Source organism: Chroicocephalus ridibundus, chromosome 15 (assembly GCF_963924245.1).
Source record: "Chroicocephalus ridibundus chromosome 15, bChrRid1.1, whole genome shotgun sequence".
Lineage (NCBI taxonomy): Eukaryota > Metazoa > Chordata > Aves > Charadriiformes > Laridae > Chroicocephalus > Chroicocephalus ridibundus.
Window position 1 is genome coordinate 4,872,314 of NC_086298.1, and position 23,200 is coordinate 4,895,513.

Consider the following 23,200-nt stretch of genomic DNA (forward strand, 5'->3'; position numbering starts at 1 on the left):
TTTGATCTCATCCAACCCTTTCTCAGGCATAGACATTTCCAAACATGTGTATTTTCTTATGAAAGAACGTCCTTTCAGTGTCTGTCATTGAAACCTTTGAAGAAGTCCCAATGGACGATTAAGCTAATACTGTACTTTTTTTTTTTTCTATATTTAAGCCATCCCAGTGAAGGATCTTAACTGGTGTTATATAGCCCTGAGTTGTGTTATGTGGACAAGTCCTTTGACTCCCTTAGGCATTTTGGAAGCATCTGTTTTGGGGTGAATCATTTAATCTCAATCTTCAGAAATTTCAGGCATGCGGTTTTGTTTGGAGATGACTTGTCTCTGGCTTTCAACAAGGTCTTCGAATCCCATAACGACCGAAATGCTCAACTGTGGTTAGGAGCAAAAATGAAAAGCCACAAGACCTTTGTACCCCCCTCCCTTTCTCCATATGTGGGTGAAGATAATAGTTTGTGTACAATATCAATAGATGAAGGAGCTACCTAGATACTGAGTGCTGTCGGACAAGACTCAGTGGGTGTGAATCTGTGCAGCCCCACTGAAGGTGATGGAAGTGTGACGGTTTCTACCTGCTATGGATCAGGCCCTTTAGTATTTATTACTGTTATCATCTGAACCCGCGCCGCAGCTCTCCCCCATGTTTACTCATCGCTGACTTTATCACATCCCCTTTCATTTGCTTCCTTTCTGAACAATTTACATTTCAGCCCCTTGGAGTTTTTTTGGATGAGACTCCTTTCATCTCTCATCATAATGTTCAATAATGACATTTCCATTTGCTTCCCTTTTCATGAGGCTCCTTTTTGAAAACAGGATCTGACCTCTCTCTTTGTATTCTCCCGTCAGCCAAGAATCACATTGTACGTGAATTTAATTGACTTATTACATCTTTACAGAATGTGGTTACTTTAGTTTTGTGTGTGTTCTGTTTGTTTGTTTGTTAATTTCTGGGTCTTTGAGAACTAGATTATGCAATTTCCAGAGCCTATTTCCAATTACTATTGAATCTTTCAATTGAACTGAATTTCATTGTGCGATGGAAAATAGAATAAACTGAAAATTCAACTGAAAACATGTCAGTATTGTTGATACATGTGTTAGTGCTAAAATAGAATTTATCAGCTTATTTTCTCTTCTGGGGCAATGTAGGGAGGGGAAACATCAAATAAACAAAAGTAAGTACAGATTTTTTTTCTCTTCTTTCACTGAAAGAAAGGTCTGTATTGCACTGAGGAAAACCTTATTTGTCCTGTTTTGATGAACATGAAACCCACCTGATCCTGTTCTTCAACCCCCAGATGCGATGAAAAACTCCTACTCTTTTCAAGAAATTTCCAGCATGACCGTTCTTTAACTACCTCCTGATCTGGTATAAACTGGCCTATCACTATTGATCTAGAGGGAATGAGACTGATTTACACCTGTAGAGAATCTGGCCCATTATTATGAAAAGGGACATTGGTGTTGGTGGCAGCTTGTGGAGAATGAAAGCAGGTTGCTTCTGTGACAGACATACAGCACACAGAGAGAACCAGTTGGTACAAAACCCGTTTAAAGTGTTTGGGTTGCATAAACAAATGTTGCTTTATTGCTTGTTTCATGGCAAGGTGTGAGGTTTCCTGGGAAGTATGGTGGAGAGCGAAGTGGACAGTAGTCCTTCTCTCCTGTGAGCTTGCCTCGTGTACTGCATGTGCTGTGCCACGTGGCAGAGAGGGGGACACGGAGCCACCCTTCCTCAGCGCTACTGAGACCACCCTTGACTGGGTGCATCTGACCTTTGTGATCTGACTCTCCTGTGCTCTACAAGTAGCTTTGTGGCTCCCAAGAAGGCTAAATACATATCACTGCGCGAGAGAGAGAGAATGTGACTTAGGGCTTTGCCTTGTACGAAGACATCTTTGAACCTTGACATTGTTGAACCTTATGAAATTCAACAAGGGCAAGTGTAGGGTGCTGCACCTGGGGAGGAATAACCCCCTGCACCAGGACAGGTTGGGGCTGACCTGCTGGAGAGCAGCTCGGTGGAAAGAGACCCTGGAGTCATGGTGGACAACAGGACGACCATGAGACAGCAATGTGCCCTCGTGGCCAAGAAGGCCAATGGCATCCTGGGGTGCATCAAGAAGAGTGTGGCCAGCAGGTGGAGGGAGGTCATCCTCCCCCTCTACTCTGCCTTGGTGAGGTTGCACCTGGAGTACTGTGTCCAGTGCTGGGCTCCCCGGTTCCAGAAGGCCAGGGAACTGCTGGAGAGGAGACAGCAAAGGGCTACCGAGATGCTGAGGGGACTGGAACACCTCTCTTATGGAGAAAGGCTGAGGGATTTGGGTGTCTTCAGTCTGGAAAAAAGACAACTGAGGGGGGATCTTATCAACACTTATAAACAGTGAAAGGGTGGGTGTCAGGAGGATGGGGCCAGGCTCTTTTCAGTGGTGCCCAGTGACAGGACAAGAAGTAACGGGCACAAACTTAAGCATAGGAAGTTCCACCTAAACATGAGGAGGAACTTCTTTGCTGTGAGGGTGGCAGAGCCCTGGCACAGGCTGCCCAGAGAGGTGGGGGAGTCTCCGTCTCTGGAGACATTCCAACCCCGCCTGGACGCGTTCCTGTGCCACCTGCTCTGAGCGACCCTGCTCTGGCAGGGGGTTGGAGGAGATGATCTCCAGAGGGCCCTTCCAACCCTGTGATTGTTTGATTCTATGATCTGAAAGCAGCTCTTTCCCCTTCTAACTTCTTTGAGGGAGGGAGTGATGGCCCCATACGCCGTCACGCTTGGTCAGATCAAAACTCTCCCTGAGGAGAGGAGCAAGTGCTCAGTGCAGAAATGATTTGCACGTGTCATTCCAACCTGTCTCATGGAGAACCTTGCCAGGTTCTGGCAGCTGGTGGTTGGAGGTTGTTTAAAAAATACACCAAACCCATGGACGTGCATAACTTGTCTGAGTTTCCTTCCTCCCTTTTTGAAGCTATGTGACCTCCCATAGCGCCCTCAGGTAAGGACTGAAATCGTGTGTGGTTTGAAAAAGGGCTTGTTTCGTTTATTTGAAACCACTTGCACAATGACTACGTAGCGTGCCCCATAGTTATTCTGATATAAGACAGTCTGGGGCCCCATTCTGCGTTCCCTTTTTTCCACTCAGACCTCTCTTCCAACCTCTCAATTTTTCTCTTTCCCGAGCCCTTACTTAGTAAGATTCTCCTTCCACACTATTACAGGTCTTTGTTCCTTGATCCCTTTCTCAGCACGTTTTCCATTTTTAGTTACCTTTATTATACTTTTTTTCCTGAGATAGGGAGTCTGAAATTACATGCGCAATTGGAGATTCAGGTGAACTGTAGATATATACAGCAGCACAACTGTGCTTCATGTTTTCTTCTTGGTATTCCAGCAATTCCTGCTATTTTATTTGCCTTTTTGAGCATTTCTGAGCACTAAGCTAATATTAGAAGAAGTATCCACAATGACTCCAAGATCCCATTCCTGACTGGAAATAGAGCATTAGGCTTATTTTCCACTATGTACATTACTTAGCACTTACCAGCATTGAATTTCATCTGACATTTTATCACTGAATCATTCTGTATCTCAAGAGTCTTCTGTGATTCTCTGTAGTCAGCTTCAAATTTGACTATTCTCAGTTATTTTGTGTCTTCCACTAACTTCATCTTCTCATTATAAATCCTCTTTTCCAGTCCATTTATGAATACGTTGAATATGTTTGCTTCCTGTCCTCTTAAGCTGTTAACAAGAAAACTTTTCCTCTCATTCCACTAGGTTATAGCATCTTTAAGGGCTTCTGGATGCTACCACGAGAGGTTTGTTTTGTTTTTTTAATCTCCAAGCACAACTTTGACTACACCATCCTTATTGATATACTTCCTAATTACTTAGAAGACCCCAGAATGATTTGTGAGGCATGACTTCCCTCTACAACAGCTGTATTGACTCTTCCCAAAGAACAACATGTCCATCTATTCATTAATTCTGTTTGGTTTAGTTTCTAACAATTCTAACAATCCTTCAAATTTCTAACAATTTGCCTGGTGCAGCAATCAGACCTGTTGATGAGGACTGTGGCATCAGCTCCAGAGAGTGATGTTTTTCAGTGCTGGAGTTGCGTTTGTCACTCTTCCCTCCTGCGCGGAGACTGTTTTCCACCAAGTTCAGAAGGTGGCTGGCGTGACTCGGCATGATTGCCTACCAAGGATCGACATCGACTGGAAGCTGAAACCTCACCTCTGTCAAAATTTACTTTCTCCTCATCCTCATCTTCAGGTTATGGGGGGAGCACTGAGTACCTTTTCAATCTGTATGTGAGGGTTCGTCACTGCGCCAGGCAAAAGTTGTGTTTACGGAGATAGGAGCAAATAGCAACTGTGTGCTCCTTAAGGATAAGGTTTTGCCTGCCCTACGTTTTGTTGACAACTCAGAGTCTGAACAAGTGATATTTGTGCTCGAGTCTTCCTTCTGAGGGGAAGGGAAGCCGAGCTGTAAGCAGCGGGAGCTGTAAGGGTCCTTCAAATTGCAAACCCACTTCACTCCCTCTTCTTCCCGAATTGTTTGTCCAGCAAACTCAAGAACCAAACAAATGTGGATTATCCCCCAGTTCAAGAGGATTTTACCTTTAGCTGGTATAAATCAGAAAAACTTCAGAGAAGGTTTTTTTGAGCTAAGGATCTGGCCACTTTCACACAGTCCAGTTATATCCGTGGATCAATAAAAAAAAAAAATTGAAATTGTATTTTTTTAAAACTGACACAAATCCCAGAGCTCTGTCAAAAAGCTTTGTATCGTTCTGGCAATCCCAGCCAGCCTTAAACTCATGCTGTCCGTCCGTCTTTAGGAGAGGTTTCTGTATTTTTGCTTGGTAGGTTTGTTTTAAAGCTGGTTGCCTCAGTAAAATGCCCAGGTGGATCGAGGTATGATAAAAACCCAAGCAAAAGTAATGGCCGTCTCAAACGGGCACGATTATGTTCAAGTCAGCAAAATTCTTACTTCTGACACTGACTGAGGAACTAGTCTCTTGGCAGAGCAAAAGGTTGGAAACTGGCCCCGCTCTTGTCTGTCACCTACTGGTTTGGTGGATAAATTGGGGACTGCTGTCTGCAGACCTGTCCCGCCCCTTTTCACCAGCATAAATTTCACTTCCAGGATTAGACAAACTTTCAGTTTGTTAATGTATTATATGCTCCTTAAATGAGAATCCAACCCCTGCAAACTGACCTTTCCTTATGGGCCGGGATCGGCCTCGCCGGTTCCTCGCTATCCCATTCTCGTTCTCTCCCAGCTACTTGAAAGTCTCATCACTCTCGAGTGGGGAGCCTTAAATATTTCCGGTGACATTTCCTTGGCCTCTGGTGATTTAATATTATTAACCTGGTGTGTTATTAAAGTGACAGGAGATGTCTCCCCTTCACAGGTATATTTTTCCGAAAACTCATTTGAATTTTTATTACTTTATTTTGAGGGCCAGCTAGTGGAGCACTGAACGGGCAGGGAGGGCACAGGAGAGAAATGTGCCTGGTCCTGGGTATGAAGATCTTCTCTGTATGTAGATTACAGGTTCTGGCGTGGTTTCTTCCACCATAGTTTGCTTCAGAATTAAGAGTATTTCTTAGTTTGAGCAGTCAAACTGGAGTATCTCGAAGAAAAGTGTCTCTTTGCTGAGACTGCAGCGCATTTCAAAGGCATCACCTGGGGGGAAATGGGCTTTTATGTGCGTTGCAAATCCCACAAATTTTATACTTTACCCAGATCTCAATCTGTGTCTGCTTCAGTTTCATTTTACAGCTGTTACTACCATGGGAAAAATCCAAAGCATATAGTGAAAATCTGACTGAGGGCGGTGTAATAAATCCAGATTCTTAGCCAGCATTAATCAGTGACATTACAATAATTTGAATGGAGTTTTGTTGGTTCTCTCTTGCTGAACATATAATCCTCAGGGCTTGGGTTTGCCCAAATGTAAGGGGGAACTGATTTCAACCACTCAGAAAACCGTAATGAGATCTCTGTTTACAGAAGGTCCATACATTTTCCAGAATATGTTTTGGAGCTTTTGTTCACTTTTTGTGGGGAGACTGACTTATTAAACATTTGGGGAGAAAACTCTCGGTTTTGGTGCGTTCTTTTTTGGCTCTAGAAATGAGGAAAAGATGGGATCTTTTATTTTCTAATCATTCATTCAGGAAAGCTGGGTTATTAGATCTCCATCAGTTACTGACACTCTTAGAACTTATTTTGTCATGCTTTTTTTCCCCCGTCTTTCCACACCCTGTCCAGTCTGTCATGTATAATTTTTTTAGGAAATCTGATCTTCAAATAGTTTGTGAAACAGACCCTTTGCATTTTCCAACAGATATTTGGTTCAGTACTTTGCTCCAAGCTCATCTCTATGGTTTGTTCGTTAAAGTGAAATCACTTTGAGAGGATATTTAAAGATATTTCCTTTGTCTGTGGCTTATCAGCTCCTTTCCATCTGCCTGTCACGATATTGGCAAATTGGTATTTTAAACAGTTCACCGAAAACTTTGCAAGCAAGGAACTGATATCCTTTACTGCTAGGGCTTCATTCTTAAACAAGACATTCGTGACTTTTCTGTCCGTCTTTAAAACTGGTATTGCAAGAAACCCCTCCCATTGAGGTTTATTTTTACCTTTCCCCTCTATGTAATCTCCAAAATCACCTTAGAAAAATACTCCATCAAAAACTGAGATTCAACCCTCAAGTGCCTGGCAAATGATTTAAAGCAACGGCGCGCGCTGGCGTAAACCCCAGAGATTTCTTTTGTAAAGTTCCACCTACATAATCTCTTAGAGGTAGATTTTTAGAGCTTACTATTTACTTTAGTCGGGAGACATTTCTTTGCTTTTATGGCTCATCTACTTTCTGTCCACCAGTTCTTTTAGATAGGAACGTTGCTGTTTCCCTACTGTTTAATCTTTTCCTCTTGCTTAGCAGTTTCCTTTGCTGTCATCCCAGGCACACGCGAAGCACGAGCAACCCATGGGCTCTGCGGCTGGTCGCTGGGGAAAAGGCAGCGATGTACGTTTGATAGTGAAGAAAGCTGGGAAAGGCAGGCTGCGCGAGTCCCCCTTTTGTCCTGATTGCACAGGATGATGCCTGTAGCCCAGGACCAGCAGGCTGGTCTGATCCTTGGCTGACGTGAAGCGATAAAGTGGATTTACCTGCTGAGATCTGCTTTAATTGAGCATGGTAACATTCTGGCTTTGGAAAAGTGTCTGGCAGAAGTTGCCCTCTGTGGCCCGGGTCATTCTCTTTCTCCTCGCCCATTGTTTTCTCTCTCGCAAGCGTGTTGCTTCTCTCCCAAGCAGCCATGGGAAGCATTGTAGACCAGGGCTCCAGCAGCATTTCAGACACGTGTCCTCGCTGGCCTGCAGCAAACACCTCTTTATAATTCATGGGATAACTGAGGGTAAAGCAAATGTCATGTGTAGCCCCACGAAGGAGCTGCAAACTGAACACCTGGACATTTCCACATGCAAGAGCAAGCACAGGTTTTGTAAGCCTCACAAACCCAAATTGCTGTTAGAGAGTTCTGCTCAAAAACAAGTGCTGTTGGGGAGTCAGGGAGGGGTAACGCCAGTATGTGTAATGGAAGTGTGGCGTGATATTTTCTAAAGCATTTATGTAATAGACATTGCTAATATCTGTATCTACCTAAGAAAGTTCTACCCGTTCTCTCAGTTGAGTTATAGTGGGCTAAAATATAAGAGTCCCCCCTAACCAACCTTCCATCTGAAATAAGTTTGGCTTTTATATCCCCCGTGAAAAGCTGCAATGGTCTCTCTGCCTCCTGCACAGGTCGCTTCCTGACCTCCATGTCATCGCAGTAAGTTCTCATTTATAATCTCTGACTCAAGACTTCTTAGTCCTCATCAGCTCATAACACAACTTGAGCCATATTTCTTCAGGAAAGAGAGAGAAGAGGGATTTATTCTTTTGTTTCGTTGTTGATTGAGGAAAGGTTGCAGAGTGGGTCTTGGTTTTTTTGGTTTTGTTTTTTTTTTTTACAGTTTGTCTTAAACTCCTTTTCTAGTGGCAAAACTGACATTAAAACAGAAGTCCTCTTGTACCAGAGTAAGTAACTTCCTTTAGGTGTTTACATCTTTAAAAATATTCTACATTTAAATGCATGCCTTATGATGCATTGAAAAAATCATTCTTTAGCAGGAAATTCTCATCTATTTTTAATGCTGAGTCCCTAAAAAGCCAGATTTTGAAAGGAACACATAACTGAGTGGAAGTAAAGTGATATGTGTTCTTTTTGAATCACTCCGACGCAGACATCAAGAAATCCCACGGCCAATTTCAAACAAAACCTTTCCTTTTCACACCACGTAGTCTCTGGGAAGTGGCTCCATCCGTTTGCCTTGCCCTGAGGACTACCCCCGGGCCCAGGTGTCCCTCCGCTCTGTGCGGTGTTGTGGAGCTGCGTGACGTTTACGACCCCTGACAATCTCACCTCTCCTTTTCCGCTGTGCAGTCTTTTCCCAAGAAAGACGCTGCCCTTTCACCATACCTCATATAGTCCATTTTTTGGGGGGGGTTTCTGTAGAAGCTTTTTGTTCTCCAAAGAATAAGTGTCGGTGCATGTTAATCCTTCATCTTGCATGCAAAGTGTAAGCAATTTCTCACCCCTTCCCTTGCTCAAATACACAGATAACATTGGCGCACCTCAGCCATGAATGTGCATGGCCTCCTTCCTGCCAGTTTTCCGTGCCGACTCCTTCCAGTCATGCGCTACGTGTAGTCTTTCCATCTGGTTATGGCCTCTCCCACGCTTTATTCACAGCCCTGACCACACACCAGCTGTTCCACCACATCACCACGCTACCCTGCACGCCCTCTTTGGCCGCTGGCTCTTCATCTGGCGAGCGCGTTCACAGACCCAGGTGACGTACGCCTCCACCGTCCCGCAAAACCATCCGTCTCCAGCTTTCCCCCATGTGCAACAGGGAGGTGCAATCTCCACGGGTGAATTAGTCCATTCAAGCAAGGCACCTGCAACGCCCCCCCCCGACGCTCTCCTGTCTCTCCTGCTGCTCTCCACCTACTCTTTCAGTCTCCTAGACATCCCTGTGGCCCATTAAAGCGATGTTCACGTCCAAGTGATGCTCCTTTCCCTTTTCAAACCCATTGCTCTTACGTAAGGCTGGGTGCTAGGTGCATGAGCCGTCCCCGAGCACATAATGGATGCTTACTGTACTTCCCGTGTCTCCATCCGTGCTTTGTGAAGCCCTTCGGGATACTGTGAACATGAAAAACGCAATATAAAACCCAAACCCTATTCTATTCTAGAACAGAGCTTTTAAGTCCTTTTATCACAGAATGAGGCAAGGGTTGAATCGAGCCCAGAAATAGCAATTTAAAGTTTTCATGAAAGACTGGAACAGTGTATGTTTGTTATATTTTAACATAATCTGAGAACGCTAAGTGCACTAAAAGCATACCACTTATTTGTGGGTGGGGAAGTGGAGAGGAGGGAGAGAAATGTAAGTGCTTGTTTTTCTCTGGGATTTCGTGTATTACAGAATCTGACAGAGAGGTATCAGGATGACAAAGGGAAGGGGAAGAAAAACAGCCTCACAAAGGTCCCTGATTGTCTGAGTTCATTCCCGTTTCCGTTGTTTGAGCGTGGAGAGTTATTTGGGTTGTGATCTGAAACTAGCTCTGCAACTGAAGAACATGAGGGGAAAGCCTCAAGTTTTAATAGCGTATGCCAAAGCTGCAGGGTTACGAGTTAAACACGATCGCTGGCGGGATGGCTGCGAAGAAGTGGCTGTCTGCAGATGGCGTGGGTTTAAGCCAGGGCCTTAGGATGTAAGGGGAGGCCCGAGAAGACGGCACCGGAAAAAAAAAGAGGCGTCAGAAAATTTAGGATTCAGACAGTGTCCTCCAACGGTGCATTGGGCATGGCAGTGGGATCCATGAAAAAGAAGAAAAGGGGATCTGAAGCATCTGGGATTATGTGTTCCAAACCCTTTCCTATCTCCTTGCAGGCAGTCCAGGGTCAGATCTGCACGTGGACACCGGAACAGCATCGTGTACTCAAGCCTCAGTGCCCAGCCCCCGTACACAGCTGGATATTTTCCTGAAGGGACCTGAGGACAAACCTGAGCGCTACCTGGTAGTACCTATAAGTACCTTCATTTGCCACTTTATCAAACTTCATTACATTGACATGGTTTAGCAACAGTGTTTGTATATTGTATATTAATTTGGGGTTCTTTGCTAGAAGTATTGCGTAGACCTGTTTACCTATCGAAATTCCCCAAGGAAAAAATGCTTATGATAAAGCCCCGTTAATTAGTACTTGCTGAACCCATGAAGTTAGTCAGTTTTTCATCTGTTCAGTGTATGTTGCGTTAGTGTAGCTCGAACTTTTATCATCAAAACATTTTACGATACTGAGTCAAAGGCTTTACTAAAGCCAAATCCATCAACGTGATTATCAGTCCAACTTGGAATCTCCCCAAATAATTAAATCAGGTTTATTTGATAAAACCTATTTTCCATAAAATCATGTTGACAGTCATTAATTCCATTCCTATCCCTTAATTCTTTATTAATTGGTTCCTCTATTAGCTCTTCCATTACTTTCACTGCATTTATGTCAGGATAAATTATCAATCCAGAGTAACTAGTAATCCCATATAGTTTTGGGGTTTTTTTTAAAATGTGATGTTGTTAACAGAGCATGCCATTACCTATAACTCTCTTATTGTTTTGACTTTTATTAGCATTTACCTGACAGATATCTTCCCAACTGTATCTTGATTTAGATTTAGAGTATCCAGACTGGTCTATAATTGCTGTCGTTCAACTGTTGGTGAACTTAAATGATCTCCTTGCCTTCCTTGCCATCAGCAGTCTTCAGTTCAAAGGTTGGTGTCACGGTAAAATCAGCTTCTTGGTTGGTCATTCTATGTCTTGTAACTGACTTGTCCTCACTCTGTTCACATCTCCATGCCTTGTAAGCGTGGTCTTCTCATCCTTCCCCTCCTTTTTCATTCCACTCATCCTTAAAAGGTTTTCCTCCTCAATTATTACACATTTTTCTTAGAACTTCTTTTTATCAACCCTGTTTATCAGGCCTTGGCCAGGGCAGGAGGTGACCGTAACCATTCAGAGCCTTGTTTTACATTCATGGAGAATTACGTGGGGAAGAGAGAAACAACAGCTCCTGCATCTACAGGACTGTGCATTTAGTGCTTCTGGTTTCTCTCTCTGGAAGAAGTCCTGCCCTTGCGGTCAGATGTGATGCTCATACACAGAGCTGCTTTAAAGCAGCGTGCTTTTTGCTTGAATTCTGCTTCCTCTTGTCTTCCAGATCTGTGTTGCGATGGACATGGCTGTTCCTGTGCCTGACTTGCTCCACACACTCTGTGCACATTAGCTGCCTTGATTTATTTCTAAACCTAGACATAAAAAACTCTGAAACCTGTTCAGGTCCTCTCCCTTCTTCTGAAATCACCAGCTTTTTTTTTCTGTTACGGACATTATTTTTGTCTTAGAGATAAAAGCGAAGGGGTAATAGTTCTTCCCTACTACAGCACACAACCTATTGGTAAAATTCTGTGATTCCAGTAGAGAGGACTATATCATCTTCATACTTCAAATTACAAATCAACCTGAAACTTACTTCAGGCAGCCTCTAAAATCTTTCCTCAGAGCCATCTCTTTTCACTGCAGTATATAAACTGTTATTGAATAGAATTGCCTTTTTTTCCATCGTTATTAACAGTTTGTCATCTCTGCTTTATCATCACCAGCCGTAGCATGTTGTAATAGGCTGATACTATTGTTAGGTTTTCCTTTATCCCTAACATACTTTAAAAACTCTCTTTATTTTCTTTTTTTGCCAGAGAAAGATTTTCCCCTGATGTTTTTTGTCTGCGTTGAAACATATTATGTTTAACAGGGCCAATAGGAAGTTGATTTCAGATGTGGATTCCTCCTCTCATATAACAGTAATCATCATAATAATAAAAATATGGGAAAATAGCACTTATATATTTTTATTTCCCTCGTCACTGCAGGTCTCTGTATAATATTATTCAATACCGTTATCTTGGTTAATTTTAAATGTCACAAGCACTGGAGTTTCTACTATTTCTCCACAGAGATATGTCCGGAGTCTAATAGATATCTTTTGCATGTTTTTTTTTTCCTAATTATGACCTTATATTTTTACTCTAGTGAACTTTTGCCACATCCACGCTGTTGTAATTGAGGGCAAAATTTGGCCCATTGACATCAATGGAATTATAGTAGAGATGAATCTATTCCACTTACTTCATAAAGTCTTTCTTTGTAAATCAATCCTTCCAGTCCCTAAATCATCTCTGAAGATGTTCTTTGAGTCCCCTCCAAGTTGTCAATATGTTGTTGACACTGAGATACTCAGAACTGACTGAATGTTTGTCTCATTGAGCCCAGAGGGAGGAAAAAAAATGACCTCTCTTGACAAGAATTTATATACATCCTAAATAACCCTGTTCTCCTGTTATTTGCTGCCATATTAACCTGATGTGCTAATCTGTGATTTATTCTTATCCTTCAGTCTTTCTGAATAATTCACTTCCTGCGTTGCTGCGATTCAGGTGGTCTGCGTTCCTTCATTTTGTTGGGCAACAGAGATGTTTTCTGCCTCTTTTTATTCCAGGCTGACCAGCTGCTTACTATTTTTGCACTTGGGCATTTCGCTGATTTTTCACCTTAGACAAATAACCTTCCCTTTTTGGTTTAACCTCTGAAATGAAGCTAACAATGTAGCCAGCCTGCACATTCCAATTATGGCTACAAGCCTTATAATCGCTTTGCATTTTTCTGAGGGTGGTTTGGCCTTCCCGTGAGAAGTGTTATGCCTCTCGTCACTTCCCAGCGCTCTCAGAGCTGAATCCAAAGTATATTTAAGTGTATAATGGTACTTCCATTGATCTGGTCTTTCAGTGCCTTTGGCACCGGGTGCCTCTTCCCTCGTGGCTATACGAGACACAGGGCCAAATCCTTTTGGTGTAAATCAGCACACTTTTAACTGGCTGAGGAACTGTCTGGCACAATGACTCATTAGCTGCAAGCCTAGTTTGAAGGGCGAGATGTTATTTTAACATTCCCGTGATTTTTCCACGTCTTCTATCCTACTTGAGAGCCTTGCTTGGATGAGTCCAGCCCCAGACTGTCTCTCCTTGGCTGGCTAAGTCAGACAGTTTTATTTCTGCTGCTCATGGTCTTTTTTTAAGCTGAGTTCCAGAAAGCACTGAGGTGAGCAGGGCGAATGGGCTGGGAAGAGGGGAAGCATCTCCGAAGAGGGAGTGGCAAAATAGAGGGAAAACTCTGGGACTTCTCTTTGAAAGAGCAGTGATGAAGGTTAATCTCGAGCCAGCTGGCCCCGCTGGCTGGCACCGCTGATAGACAGAACCTTTATCAAGTGTCAGCAAAGACATATGACATTTATCACCGTGGAAAGCTGGGTGCTGCTGCACTGACAGAGTATATTCAATACACGCCATCTCCACTGTACTGAGATCCCTTAATGGCATGATTTCTCGCTGAGACCGGGACAGCTCTTCCTTCTGCCTCATCTCCGCTTCTCCCTTCAGCTTCTTTTTCTGGCTTTCCCTCCATAAGTTTTTCTGTCCTTTTTTTTTTTTCCCCTTTTTTTTTTTTTCTTTTCCCTATCATTCTTTCCGTTTTGCTTTTGTGTCGTTTTGTTTTGTTTTGTTTTTCCTGCTCCTTTCCAACATGTCAACCCTCTTCTCTGCCTTCGCTGCCGGTGTGTCTCTGCCCAGGAGAGCACCTCCGAACCCTGCACCCTCGGGCAGGCGCGGTGCGACTGCAGAAGAATAATTTCCAGACCTGGGTTATAAAAGATGTCAGATCACTTCAGGTCAAAAGGAAGGTAAACAGCTACTGTTCATGAAATTGAGTCTGAAAGCTGGAATTCCTTCATCAGCGGAGCTAAGCCCTTTTCAGGTATATTAGGACTGTAAGCTGAGCTTATGGACACATTGCTTGCTGCACAGAGCGCTGCTCAACAGGCAAAAAAGAGATGTGAGGCACTGCAATTAAGTGATTATGCAAATCTAAACAGGGATTTTGTTTTAAAGTATTTTCCAGAATGAACATGATGTGATTGCAAAAGACACGCAAGCCCCTCTCGGAGCCAAGAAAGAGGAGCGGTCTGCCCCCGCAGAATACACACCTGGGAATAACTGAGCCAGTCACTGGATGTCACCATTGAGCTGCAGAAATGTGGCTTGAAGTTCATTATTTATCTGCTTTTAAAAGTACTGTTTTTTAAGGAAAGCGTCAGTCACTGGAAACCCTTGGGTGAGTCAGCACCTTGCTGTGGACCTTGCCTTTTGCTGGGAGTCGGCTTGGGTGGCTTGCCTCTGTGTGAACGAAGTCAAACGTGCTCATCCTCCAAGGGAATGTAGTGACCAGGGACCACTCTGAAGGGAGGGAACGATGTGGCGGCGGGTAGACAAACATCCTCAGAACACGACGACACAGGCTCTGGCAAACGTCAGGAATGGCTTCTCTTCTCTGCAGCATGTACACAGTGCTTGGGGTGCTGTGGGGAGGTAGATGCCCTGCTAATGAAATAGTAATCCTAGCAAATTATAGTAATATCGCACAAACTCCCCTGAGCTTAGCAGAAGAGCTGAGACCAGTATCGCCCTATCAGACATTCAGTAACCACCAGCACCAAAAGAACTTGGTGACCTACTACAAGCCTAGTGTCATGAGAACGAGAGCCCTAAACAGAAGGAAAACAGAATAATTTTCACTTAACTGGAAATGTTCAGTTGTTTCTAGTCTCTTAGGCTGTTATGTAGGAAATTATCGCTGATGATCCAATTAGTGGAAGGGAATAGGGATCTACATGGGACTGAGAATGTACTCGTAGCATAGATTAAAAGAAAATTGTGTATGTCTATTAAAAAAGAGAAAGAGGGGGTGGGGGATAAGAAAAAGCTAATAGAGAGAAGAGAATAAATAAATAAAGAGAAAAAATAATAAAGAGACAAGAGATCCTTTCTCAGCTTCTCTCTCAGGAAATAAGAGAAAGACTGTTGAAGGACTGTTGGGCTGATATGGTCATTCCTGAACAAAACAAACAAAAAAGTAGACAAGACTTCATAAGATTCTTGAATCCATTAGGCATGTTTTTGGTAAGAGCAATACGTCTTAGTATAAGTAACTCAGCTTTATATAGAACCTCACTTCTTGCAGGCAAGTCTGGACACACACTCATGTCAAAAGAGCTGAAGAACAGGCAAGCCCAAGTAATCTTCTCGGGCAGCCTTCCTCCCTGTAAAGTAAGACAGAAAATTCTGGAAGTGAAGTTGTAGTGGAATTGTGTAAGGTAGGAGACGTTACTTTTTTTTGGAATATCGGTCGTCCTCTTCGAACATGAGGTTGTGCCGTTCGGAGAAAATCTATTTCAGTAGAAGAGGAGCCAGTCTAAGCGGAGGGGCTGTGTAGAGCAGGCAGGGTGCAGAAGAGCATTACATTGACAGCAAAGGGGAAGACGAAGAGACGGGACAGGGAGCGCTAATTTAGCACAAAATCAAGATGTTGAGAGCCAGATTAATTGAGGTACCAAGAGACTTGAAGGAATAGAAAATCTTTAATTGCCTGTACACCAATGTGAAGATGCTGGGTAGTAAAGGAGGAATAGGAATTGCTCACATACGAGCATAAATTCGACCTACTTTGGTGTTCCTGAAACCTGATGGGAAGATTTGCATGACTGGAATGTTAATAACACTGGTTACAATCTGTTTAGCAAGCAAAACTGGGCAAATAAAAGTGGGAGGGCTGTATTCTTATGTCAAAAATGGCATCGTGTGTTTCCGAGTCTCTCAGAACTCAGAAGCAACCAATCAGAACTAATGTTCTCACAAATAAAGACCAAATTGGGTCCTGACTACTATCCATTGCAGACCGGAGAGTGACTTGATTTCTTGCCTGGCTCTTTAAACACCTCTCTATTATAGGTAGGAAGAAAAAGACTTTAATCTGAATGGCATATAAAGGAGATCTCACGCTGCTAGAACTAAAATATCCTTTTTCTTGTATTTTTTTTTTTTAATGAAGATGAAAATTTCCTAACTCTAAAAGTGTTTTATCCAACAGGAGGGAAAATGGTGCTAGGCTTCATCATCTTGACAGATAAAGAGAATTCACTCACAGAATTAAAAGTCAGAGAGTTGTTTAGATGCAAGTGACGTAGACTTGATTACACTTGCTACATGCAAATGGAATAACGTCCAAACCACACAGATACACGCATATGCAGGGCTGATTTCACAAAGATGAAAGCTATTATGAACCTGATCATTTTGGTAAAGGGATTTAAAGGGAAAAAAGTAAATTACTAGGAACTCCATGACAACATTTTTTTTATGCTTCAAAAATACTGTTAGCACTAGTGAGGGAAAAAGGATTTAAAAAAAAAAACCCAAAACAAACAAAAAGCACGCTTGAAGAAAGGCTAGGCTGATATTTAGACAGTACCTGATAACTTGCTCTGTAAAATGTGACCTAAACATGCAGGTACCAGGTTCAAGACAGTCTACGTTCAGGTTTGCTATCTGGAAGCCACCGAAGTTGTTTCTGCGCAAAGTGTCCGTGACAGTTCAGTTTAGATGTCTTCTGACTGGTGAATAAACTGTGTGCGTGGATGAGCCCTCGGTCATTTAGCTGCTCATTGACATTGAAATTCAACTTTGTATACCCTGCCAGCCCGAGAGCTGTGCACCATCTGGTTCCCACGGCCGCTCTGTTGAAGGGACACCAATAATTCCTTGGCTTGGCCTGTGCCGGTTTAGGAGTGAACTTCAAAATGAATGGGAAGTGAAAGGCCGGCAAACACAAACATTTCATAAAATGCAGAAGGAATTCATGAGAGGCGGAGACCGGCCTTAGACCAAAACCTTTGTCTGGCTCCTAAATGACATTTCTGGAGCTTCTGATTTCCTCCATGCTGGATCCTTACTGAAACCGTTTCAATGGAGACTCAAGAACATAATCTAATGTCTGGGCCCAAATTTCTCTGTGTCTCTTCTTTCTCATAGGATCAGGAAGTATTCAGTGGAAACTAGAAATGGCGTTCAATGGTATCTTTCTGCCTGTGCTTTAAAACACCCTAGGCTTTAATTAGGGCAGGAGCTGTGCTAGAAATGTTAGCTACGGTTTTTGATAGGGAAAATTGGAGAGGGGTACTTTTGTCTCTTACAATTCCTGTCTTTTTTTGAATGGGTTGATCTGAAATACAGTTCTCAGAGTACTTGTGTAAACTAACATGTCTTTTAAAAGAATCTGCCATCCATCTTCTCTATGCCAGGTTGATGGATTGTGAACCTCTGAGTAATATCTCTTGACTGAATGAGCCATCTTAGCACCTCCATGGAGAAAAGAGACGTCACTGGGTGAAACACAACGGCTTGATATATTTTTTTTTTGCTAGCAGCAAGTGAGAAGGTGGTTTTCAGGATTTTCAGGTGTTGTATAATTAAGAATTTTGATGACATTCAGTGAAGAAATGGGCGATTTAGAGAAGATTTTTCTGATTATATTCTCTGATAAAACATATCTCCTTATACTTCCATGAGGGTCCTGTTATGAGCAAGACAGAATTATTTGCCTTTCTCACGTGTTGCTTCTAGTTTCAGACCCATCCCGTACGAAGCTCTGGGTGAGGAAGGGCACCACCGGGTACTGATGAATCTTACAAAATGAAAGCTCCTTTCCCAAGCACTGCTTAAATGTTCTGCCTGAGTTGTGCAACCAGAATTTTCACAGTGGTAACTTGGACTGAGCCCAACTTTGAATGTGGATTATTCAGCTCTGCTGCTCCTGTCTGCGGGTCCATGCTCCAGCAGGCACAAGGGCTATTTAAAATAAGGACACAGATGCCTAAACCCTCTTTCAAACTCCAAGATGCAGAACTGTGAGTCTGTGTTTGCAAAAATGGTTTCTACTTAGGAGAGAGGAAGACTTACAACGCTGAAGCTTAGATAGCTTGTCTTTGGCGTGTTCCTTGAGAGTTCAGAAAAAGAGAGGCTTGTGCAGGGGGGCTTCAGGTCTCCTCTTAAATTGTCTCCTGGAAAAGGCTTTTTCTTCATTGCCGGTACAACACACAAAGGCTGAGCAACCAACTTAACCACTCCAAGAGAGAGCACTGAAGTTTAGCAGTAGGAATGTTCTTCCCGTGTCTTAAAACGTCACCCATTGACTGATAAAGTATCCAGAGGGCACTGCATTGTCACAGTGCCACTCTCCCCACGGACCGGTGTGTCACATCACCACCAGAGTCCTTCAATGACATGCTCAGCCCCAGGCAGCGTTTGGCACGGTGTCAGTGCGTTGCTGCATACGGCCCCTGGCACTGTCAGGGGCTACGTTGCCCAGGACCTTTTCCAGAGCAACATCTGGCCCTTGAATCAGGGGCCTGAGGCTGGCCCACGTGCCACGTGGAAAGTCAGTTTGGTTGCTGGCACCCCAAGAGTTAAAATCTCTACGCTTTTTTCCTTGGTGGGAATGAGAAAAGCAAAACAACATAGAAATGAAAAAAATAGTAATAATTAAAAAAAAAAAAAGTAGAGCTAGGGAGAGCTAAAAAAAAAAAAAACAACAAACACAAGCCTAAAACAAAACTCTGGAAACAGAGAAATAAATGTGGTTTAATAACTGGGACACAATCTCCAGTCTGTGGAATTAAAGCCCTGTTTTCTGCTGGCCAGCTGCCAAAGTGAGGCACAAACAAATCCAGAGAAAAGCAGGTTAATGAGAGACATCCCGAAAAAAAAAAAAAAAAATGGTAAGAAAAGCGAAAGCAACCAACTCGCAGAGCTGCTACTGATGAGATAAATAAGATTTGATCTGACATTATCTGATCCGCTTGCTGTGCGTGTTTTATTTGCCCGAGCAGGTCTTTTAAGTCTCCTAGACACAGGTTTCAGCCTCATCCTCTCAGCAGCCATCGCTGCATCCATCTTATCCATCCTTCAACTTGTCCATCCCTGATCACAGTGGGATTTGGTTGCATCCTGAGCCTGTTGCTAGGACAGAGGCAGATGCATCGGGAAGGCATTTGCTGCACACTGCATCTGTCAGGAGGCTGCAGAGCCAGAAGAATTCTTGACATGATAGACCGGGTGTCAAAAGCAATAAATAAAAATGATAGTGAGAAACCCTGACGAGAGACTCAGCTTTTCAAAACTGCCGGCCTGTAGTTGTCTTTGCAGAAGATATTTTTAACTTGTTTTCATTTTTTCCACTCTCCATCTGATGACCCAGCTCAGGAGTTCTCCTCCAATTATTTCTCCCCCTGGTGCATGCTTGTTTGAACATTCAAGACTAAAGGGATGGCTTGAGGGACCAAATCACAAGGTCTGTAATTCCCACCAGGTTTTCTGAAACTGCAGGGTTGAGTCCCAGCTGGCCCGACTTAGGAGTTAAATGAAGCTCACTGGGGTTACAGCTAGGTTGCTGCAAACATCCTTCTCTTCTGGAGCTGTTGACCTCCAAAAGGGTGGAGAAGGAAACAAAAATCCAAGCAAGTTCCTCTACCTCGTGCACACACACACACACACCCCCGTGCACGAGTGAAAAGAGTGTCTGGGGTGCTTTGCTAATGATGCAAAGCTGATTATGAAGAAATGGAGATACTGCTATAAAAGTCTTTAACAGCACATTTTCTTCTCCTTTTGGGAGGCTGCAAGACCCATCTTCCTCACAAAGACGTGCTGAAGCAGAGTCATAATGAAGACAGGCTTGGTCTCTTTCCCAGTTTCTAGAGGAATCTGTCTGGAGAAAGGTCTGTGACCCCACACAGCATAAAATCCCAAAGCCCCTGAAAATCGTCTTTGACTTCACAGGCAGAACCTTAGTGTTTTGGTTCCCATGTTCACGAGTTCCATCCTCTGTTTCCTAATGAATTGTACCTGCGAGCTTTTTCCCGGTGTCCACTGGGCTGGTGCCTGAAGGCATGGAATCAAATGGACACTCATCAAGGTTGCAAACGTGAGCTAAAGCGCAGAGTTCAAACTCGTGGTTAAAAGAGTCTTCCCAGAAAACAACCTGGAGCTTTCCTTCTTCAGCTGCACACATTTAATAGTATTTATCTATTAGTCAAGCTTCATTCCTGAAGCATATACATCTTTGTCTTCGGGCTCAAATGTGAAAACAGCTTCAGCAACACATTCATTTACTGTGCTTAAAAGCCACTGACTTTTAAGGCCCTGATAAATTAAAGCCTCGCTGAAGAATTTTCCTAGAGAAGGGATTTTTTCCCTTGAATCAGGACTGTATTTCTCTCCCTCTCCAACTATTACCCTTGGATAATGAAGTTTTTCCCAGGTGTCTGGTCTATGTTTATGTATAGTCTATTTTTACATATAGCGACATACAGGAAAATTCCAGGATGACATTTTATCCCACCTATTTTGATAACTACTTTGTCTGGGATGACAGAGTTCGGGCTGGTAGGTTAGTCTGGATGCCTGACATTTGGGCTGCTAAATTTAGGGGAAGTAAGTCCCAAATTCTTGGAGAAAGCTCCAGCGAGCCACCCAGCAGAACAGATTTCAATGAGGCATCGCAGCCTCATACAATCAGAATTGTCTCATTGGACATAACCCCACAGTGCTTGTCTGCTTTCTGTGCTAATGAATCATAACAATCCCATATGCAAAAATAAATAAAAGCATATTTTTTTCCTTTCTTTTTCTTCAAGTTGCATGCACTGGGGGAGAAAAGGTTTCTCCAAGCAATATAATTCCGTTTTGGTTAAAACAGAGACGCAAGAAAATATGCCACTGAAAAGCTAGAGGGGGTTTTGAACATCTTCCTGCTGACAGGACAGCTAGATAGGCACTGATGTGCTATTAATTAGTAGAAAGGCTAATCATAGATTGCAAAATCCTTGGGACCGCAAATATAATTTTTTTTTTGATGTCTTTAAGGTGTTAGTCTAAGCTTGGAGCCCCATGTAGCTTTCATCACAACAATAACAATGCTCTCTATGATGATGCCAAAGCCTAAATCACGTGTAAAACCAAACGCTTTTGATAAGTACACGCATACAAGATGCATACAAGACTGTCCCTGTGACACCCTCAAAATTACGATGTAAAATCACACCGTAAAACCCAAGAAATGCGAGGGGAAAGAATAAGCAAATGAACCAAGATCAGTAAAAAGGGGGGAAAAAATGCTAACAGCAAGCCTGAAGACATTCGCCAGTCGCAAGGAGTCATTGCAAGTCTTCCCATGTCCGATTGCAGTTTACTGAGAGCGCGGTAGAAGAGATGAAGGAAGTATGATGTGAAGGAAGGCAAACATAGCGGTGGGTGATAAGAAATTACCTGAAACCAGAATTAAAAAAAAAAAAAAATCATTAAAAAGATAACATTAAGTTATTTAATTTGGGGAAAAGGATGTCTTTAACAAGAGGAAAAAAAAATCGTGGGCTGGACTGATATTTTCCACTCTGTGCACTTTGGTTACTTTGAACCACAAGACACAGAGATGCAGTGATTAGCTGAGAACTCCAATACGTAGATTTGTACATAATTCATAGTTTGACTTCTCTAAGTTTGCATAATAAATAGTTTAAACACTGCAGAAAATGTCTGAGAGAGGAAATTAGGATTCTGAATGAAAAAGTTAATTATACCTCGAAGGATATTTTTTTTCAGATATATAAGGGCTAGAAAAAAAGCCTAGAAGTGGATAATTTAGGAGATGAAAATGCAGAAAATTATGGGAGTGGTAGCAACAGGAGAGTTATCTCCTTAAATAGGATAATTAGACTAATTTAATTTTTTAAACTGTGGCATTGCATTATAGATAAACAATTCAATAAATAGCAGCCTGGACACTGATGATGCTGCTACGGATGCGTCTTGGGTCTGTGGAGAACTTTGTTTTTCATTTTCTGCTTATTTTTCTGCAGTAGGAATACTGAATTATCATAATGGGTTGCTTCCTATAAAGTCATAAAGGGCAGGGACGGGAAATTATGGAGGAGTGGAAAGGAATATTGACATCATTAAATCAATCACTGCTGATTGGATCCAGAGAGTGATGAATCAGTGATTGGATCCCGTAGACACTGGGGACCAGCTCTTCAAAGATATTTAAGTACCTAGCTTTTGCTGATTAAAATAGGAGTTAGTCGCCTAAATAGGAGTTAGGTGACTGATATCTTGAGGAAGCTAAAATATCCAAAGCTTAAATATCTATCCTGAAGGAAAGCACGTTTCTTCTAATTCTCAGCAATTTTACAGAGTGATTACACCAACCTGTGTTTTTTGAATATGTGATGGTGTACCTACATCCTATGTGAGCGAGAGGGGGGAAAAAAGAAAGAGTTCAAGCATATGAACGAAAGGAGATATTAGATCAACAGAGGGAGATAAGAGCGCATGTCACAGAAGTTTCTTTCTTTCGTTTTTCTAGGCCATGTAGTGAAAATCCTACGTACGCCCCTTTCCTTCCAGCTGCTGGCAGTGAGGAGATAGGACAGGCAGTGACTGGGAGTTTCTCTGATGTCAGATAACCATCTTGATGCACATCTGAGATGCCTTTCAACTTAGACTGCCTCAGCTGTCACCCAGACGCTGCTCTGGAGAAAGATAAACTTCTGCGTTCCCCTGTTTCTCTTTCCCCTTTGCCATTGCAAGTCACACTTAAGGCTTGCATTGATTCTCCAACATATTGCGGAGACGAGGAGCAGGGATGCATCAGAGCAAGCTGCATTCAATTACCCAGCCATGAACTGACACCTGCCAGGTCTCTCACACAGCATCTGATCACCAATTAAGGGGAAGATTTACGGTTTAAAGAGAGGGTGCCCTGCCTGTCTCACAGCTTAGTTGTTTGGGGAAGAGGCCAATTCACAGGCAGCAATAAGAAATTGGGGTTTCTTGGCAAACTAAGATCTTCAGATGCAAACTTCACTCATGGGCTCATTAGCACCAAACACAAGGTAAGGAAGCTTCAAAATGTTTTAGTTGAGTGTAATTGAGCTTCTAGGCAAAGTGGGCATGTGGATCAGCATGTGCTGATGGAATTGAAGGTCTTTCTGCCAGCTCCCTGAGAGGCGTCCCAAAGTGGTCTCGGATGTTGTGTGCAGGATGTCAAAGGATGCTCTCTGT

At 42.9% G+C, this 23,200-nt stretch overlaps 1 long non-coding RNA gene across 1 annotated transcript in view; it reads left to right on the forward strand.

Moving 5' to 3' along the window:
* The window catches only part of LOC134523884 (uncharacterized), a 112,237-nt gene extending 96,353 nt beyond the window's left edge, over positions 1–15,884 (forward strand). The window contains exons 8-10 of the long non-coding RNA XR_010073435.1: positions 10,028–10,155; positions 10,811–10,912; positions 14,138–15,884. This is a non-coding gene — a long non-coding RNA (uncharacterized LOC134523884). The remainder of the gene's footprint in view (positions 1–10,027; positions 10,156–10,810; positions 10,913–14,137) is intronic.
* The last annotated feature ends 7,316 nt before the right edge of the window (positions 15,885–23,200 follow it).